The sequence below is a fragment of the Perognathus longimembris genome, chromosome 9 (genome assembly GCF_023159225.1).
Source record: "Perognathus longimembris pacificus isolate PPM17 chromosome 9, ASM2315922v1, whole genome shotgun sequence".
NCBI lineage: Eukaryota > Metazoa > Chordata > Mammalia > Rodentia > Heteromyidae > Perognathus > Perognathus longimembris.
The window spans coordinates 20,468,868-20,474,867 of record NC_063169.1 but is presented as its reverse complement, the minus strand read 5'-3'; the positions used below and the strand labels follow the sequence as shown (position 1 = coordinate 20,474,867).

The 6,000-nt window shown below is 38.5% G+C and overlaps 1 protein-coding gene across 2 annotated transcripts in view; it reads left to right on the top strand.

Annotated features, from left to right (window-relative positions):
- Positions 1 to 206: 206 nt before the first annotated feature.
- The window catches only part of Fhl5 (four and a half LIM domains 5), a 45,264-nt gene continuing 39,470 nt past the window's right edge, over positions 207 to 6,000 (top strand). Inside the window, exons 1-2 of one of the 2 annotated variants that reach the window (XM_048353807.1) lie at positions 207 to 254; positions 2,727 to 2,792. The gene's annotated coding sequence lies outside the window, so the exon portion shown is untranslated. Of the gene's footprint in view, positions 255 to 709; positions 843 to 2,726; positions 2,793 to 6,000 lie in introns of those variants that run through there. The other variant, XM_048353806.1, reaches the window with a different exon arrangement.

Sequence of the window (6,000 nt, the reverse complement as noted above, 5' to 3'; positions counted from 1 at the left end):
TTCCAACTGTGATGTCGCTGGCCACTCTTCAGGTGGGTCTGAGCTTCAATGAGGTCATACAGCATGGACATGATGTAACAATGGCGGCCAGCTCACAGGGAAAGGGCAGAAGTTCAGACTGTAGGTGCAGAGCAGGCAACGATCCTGAGTTAATCTAGACACAACCGAGCCTCAAAGTTCCCAAATCTCCCAGGAAAGAAGTCACAGAGGCCACAAGCCAGAGTTCACCTCTCCAAATACCAAGAACTCCACAGGTAAGAACACAGTGACTCTTCTCTTCCACTCTAAATCCACAGAAGCCATCTGCAGTTCAGGCCATTTTAACCTAAAAGGAAGTTTCTGATCGCCACCAGAGAACAAAGCTAGGAGCAGACTAACCAAAGGAATTTGAAGCTACTGAATCATTTTAGAGAATCCCCTTAATTTAGTCTAATCAGTGGCAATTTCTCAGCTGTGTATGGGTATGTATAAATGTGCATTTAAAAAAGTTTGGAGCTTCTCCAGATGTTTCAAAGACACTGGCAGAATTTCCCTTTAAAGGACGTCCTGCAAAGATTCTGTTATTTGTAATTTTAAGTAGAAATTGACAAGGAGCATTTTTTCCTCAGCCTAGTGGGAATTAGTTATGTGCATACGTCACAGACTTGGAGGAAACAGAGATTCTATTTTTTTCTTTTCCTTCAGTGTTAAGAAGGCTGTGATTGGGAGGGGTCCTTGGATAGCACTTGCAGTGCCTCATTCTGCTCCTTTTGGAATTGGTATGCATATGTATTGGAGGAGAAACAGCGTATATTCTTCTTTCATGCTGTTTAAATTGCAGGAAGAAGCAGCTTTAAGACAAAGTGAGTTTTCTGTACATGTTTCTATTGTTTTGTTTCTGTGTATTTTAATTTCTGAAAAATTTTTAAGGATAAGAGATTCTTTGAAATAAATTTTCTAGTAACTGCCTAAAAGAAAACTTAAATGTTTTTCCAATTAAAGCAACTGAATTATTGAATTTTACTTATTGAGCTTTTCAGATTTCTACTTTGTATACCATGCGCATACACACAGTATTGTCCAGATGAGTCTAAATTGCCTTCTGAGTTTTTATAATGTGTTAATGTGGGGGTATCCCTGTTATAAGAAGGGATAGGGGAGATTCCAGGTTTCATTTGGTTTCAGTTATTTGACAACTTTATCACTTAGGATATTTTATAACTGAACTTATATTTCAGGAGCATACTTGAAAGTCAATTAGAAGTGTTTAAGTAAAAGGAAATAATAAAAGTCTTGCTATTTCCAAGGAAAATCTGCCTACACTCCAAAATAGGCATACATAGATGCACACAAAGATCGAGTTAAAGGTCTGTGCACAACCCACTCACAGATAGAATACATCACATCCATCGAAAGTGCTGCTTTTTGAAACTGTTATTTAAGCTAAAACGCTGCATCTTATGTGTCAATGTTTCACACCCTTTCAGTCATGCCCTCTTTGCCATCTGTCATTCATTGTTATTGTCATTTTGGATTTTAGAAAGGTAGAAATTAAAACATCATTAATGAAAATGTACAGTTCTTATGCATAAAATGTCAGAGTATTCTCAAATCATTTTGGCTCTCACTTCACATCTACAAGAACTGCTAGTAGCTTTATTAGCAAAACCTATGGATTAAAAATTAACAAGATCATTATCATCAGACTGGTATATTTATGTGTATATTACGATGTATGTCTAAAGCAGGTATCCTAAATGATTGGGTGGGAAAGTAAACTTTAATGTTTACTTTCTACACTTGTTCTTTAGTTCCTATATGGCTGTCAGCTGCCAATTCTGGAACTGTGCTACTAGATTGGCAGATTTATGTTTTAATGTGCTATCACCATCCTGACACCATCTTACATCTTATTTTTTATGCCTGCCAACAATATTTTTTATTGAAACTGGATTAATTTGGGTTTCCTAGCCTGCCCCAGAAATTTTTCTATTTATAATCTTGAAGACAAGTATTTATCTTCAACATTTTCGAGAAGCCTTGCTTTTATTCATGGGGAAAGCACAATCTTTTTTAAAAAATGAAATAGAGACAAAGGATAAAAGACAAACAAATGCAACAGCAATCCTTACAAAACTGTATGCTCTAAACCAACTATACAACTCATGGTGGGGAGGGAAGTGAGGAGTGGGGAGGTGGGGGAGGAGAGGGGGAATGAGGGAGGAGGTAACAAGTTGGATAAGAAATGTTCTCACTGCCTTACATATGAAACTGTAACCCCTCTGTACATCACTTTGACAATAAATAAATAAAAACAAAGTAAGCGAAATAGTTGAGCTTACAAAGGACACGATGAATCAGATGCCAACTAAACAAAGCATACATTTCCATGTTCTTGTAATTATTTTTTCCTTGGTCATCAGTTTTTTTGGTTACCACATAGTAACCTAGAAGAGCTGACACAAAGGACAGAGAGGAAGAAGAATGCTTCACCCAAACCTCAAATCCTCTTAAAATGATTGGTGTGGGTGTTTATCCACCTCTAAATCAAACTGTCTTAGGATCACAGATTCCCTGAAGAATCAGACAGAACTAATAAACTTTCTTCTCAGAAATCAAATAAACAGCAAACTCACTGTGGAGAAAGGACATCAAAGGCATGCCAGTCAAAAATTCTTATAAACTTCTTGGGGGACATCCTCCCACATACCCACATAGCTCATACCATTTTCCTCTTATCATTTCAGCCCTGGCTAAATAGTTCCACCTGGCTGTCCCACGGTACTCTCAACCCTCTTCATTGCAATCTAAAGGTACAGTGTTTTCTTTGTTTTTTCCACTGTATGTCCACAGGACCCCAGGAACCATCATATACAGTAAGTGACACCATGATCCCAGCCAGTGAGGCAATCTGGAAACTGAGGATGAACTTATACCTCTTCAGTTGACTTCTTCCTTCCTTCGCCACTGCCATCTTTGCAAGTGTCACAGTAGCCCCTTCACCAGCCTCTCTGACTCTAGAATTGTCCTCTCCCATTGGGCTCTCCACAGAATACATGAATGCCCAAATTCAGTTCAGGAAACTGATTCTCCAGGAAACAATGTACTCAATTCAAACACATCCTGTCAAGCTTTATGGTGCTCAGAATCATTTCTACATTTTGTTGAAAGGAAGGTTCTGGCTCTGCAAATGCCTATCTTTTTAGCATTTCTAACAAGTTCCAGGGTGATATTAATTCTATTGTCACTACGAAGTCGGCACCACTCTCCTCAGCCCTTTGTGTCCAAGCAGAGAAAAATTTAAGCAGGGTGGGAAACAGTGAAAGTGATAGAAATGGTTATTAGGAGAAAGATGTGGTGGACAGAAGGACATTATGGTGCGGCATTTCAGTTTATTTCAGCCATCCTTCAGAGTTCACGCAGGCGTGTTAGTGTTTGATATCTCTGGTTTCTCCAGCAAAAAATCCAGCAGGGCATGGAAGCCTAGGAAAGCTGAAGAATACCCATAGGACAAGGCACAAAGCGACTTGTGCCAAAGTGCCACAGCCCAGAGGGCAAGCTACTTCCTTCAGCCTTCATGAAGGGATCAAGAAGAGCAGATAGGTCATTGATTGGAGTTTGCATTGTGCTTGGTTTGGCTCAAACTCTGACAGACTGGTTGGTGGATAACATACTGTAAGTTTATGTAACAACTGAGTGTTAAGATTGCCTCGTCTTTGGGATGTGCTGATATGAATACTCACATGTTCCTCCTAGAGATTAAGTAATCCCAAACCTAGGTCCTGACCTTTGGGGAACCAAAAAGTAATTTGTCCACTACAGAGGCATGCCAGGTAAGGGCTCTGCTTTGCTGGACAACTACCTAGTCATTTGCATATGGCATCAGGTTAGCCCCAGGAGTGTGTGTGTGTGTTAGGACTAGAGCTTGAACTCAGGACCTAGGCATTGTCCAGTAGCATTTTGGAACAAGCTGGTGCTCTCTACTTGAGCCATAGCTCCACTTCTTGCTTTCTGGTGGTTGGAAGTAAGTGTCTCACAGACTTTCCTGCCCAGGCTGGCTTTGCACCAAAATCCTCAGCTCTCAGCTTCCTGAGTAGCTAGGATTACAGATGTGAGCCACCAGTGCCTGGCTGCTGCCACTTTTATGGTCATCAAAGGGAAACCCTTTGGAAGTGTTGGGAGCATCTTCTAAGGAAAGGAGGGCATATCTGTGGGTGAGTCCTTGATCGGATCTTCTGAGTGGCTCTGAAAACCATGGAGGATATGTTCTTGCCATAACCCTGCCAGCCAGGAAGCCCCTGCTACGTCATTATTAGTTCATTGGCCACACCGAGGAACATGGATTTTTATTCTACATCCTTCTTCTGGTGTATATGAGACAGGCTGGAATTCAGGTCACAGTATAACGTGACCCAACACTTTGGTAGAGAAGCACATAGCCTCTATGTGTCTGGTTTACGTTTTCCATAAAATAAATGTCATAAATGTTGTACCCTTAGGTTTGATATAAGGAATGAGTACATTTTTATATTAAGATTATGTGTCGCCCTACCTGACAAAAAGTATACTTTAATCCCTAATTACTATTATTACATGTCAGAACGCTGAATGATTTAGCCTCTATATTTTGTTCCAAATTGGATTTTACTACTCTACTCATACACACACACACACACACACACACACACACACACACACACACACACACCCCCCTACCTTTTGGACAATACTGAATGACCTTCAACAAATAGCTTTTTACTGCCAGCCTTCTCTAGATGCTTTCCTATAAAACAGTCTGCAGCCAGACATAATTTACCTCAACTACTGTCATCTCTTAGGTCTCAGCTGCTACATTCCCTAGATAATCCTGATCACCCACCTCCCACTCAGTTATGTATTTGGCTCTGCTTTTGTGCATTCTCATCAGATCAATGCAACCATTAGTGGGTTATATGGGCATAATTTGCACTTGAAAAAAAAACTTACAAGCAGCTGACACTAAGCTGTCACACTCTAAGGTTTATGTTTTTAAAAATGACTTACAAATGTGTAATTATATTAAAACTATTCATTTGTTCTCCAGAACATTTTTGTAATTATACTACCAGAAAACATTCTAACCCTTGACCAATAATTTTAAAATGTTGAACAACTGCACTCTAATTTTGTTCAATATTGTCCTTTTTATCAAAGTGATACTTTATAATGTTCAATTTGGCAAATACTAAAAAGTAAACCTTTTTAAAACTCCATATACTCAGTCCAGATGATTTACTTGCTTAATGTTTTCTTCAAAATTTGTTTCCTATTTCAAAAAATATACTTGTGTATTTGGTATGACTAACTTATTGTTAATAAAATGAATACCAGAAAGCTAGAATGTGTACTAGTGAGAGTTAGAGGGTGAGGACAGCAGAGGAGGAGACAGACAAATGGAGAGAGGAAGGGGAGGTAAATGCAGGCCTAATATTCAATGACTCTATGTGTATGTAGAACCAAGTAAACTGAGGAGATGGGTAAACCTGGGAGAGATGGAGGAGAATGATGAAAGGCGTACCATTGATCAAGATGCAATTTAGTCAAAAACTGACATGTTAGATTGAAAATCCTTTAAACAACTACTTAAAGATAATTAAAAAGGAAGAAAAGAAAGTATTTATGCATTTGAGCTCACACTGATTATCCTGCTTAACATTTTTACATTTAAAGTAATATTACCATACCATGCACACTATGCAAAATACTATTATAAGCACCATACAAGTGATTTCTAGAATTATTTTTAAAGTAATTTAGCAAATTACTCTATATTCTTCTAAGTAGTATATAGAATTAAATTTCAAACCCCAATTTAACTTAAACATACTTAGCAACCACTAAGCTAAGTACCATTTAAAGCACAAACTATACTTTGAAACTTTAGGTCAAGAACCAATAAATATTTTCTATAAAGAGCTAGGCAATAAATATGTTGGGCCTCAAATCTACTCATTGCTACCATTGTAGCTGCTAAATAAGCAG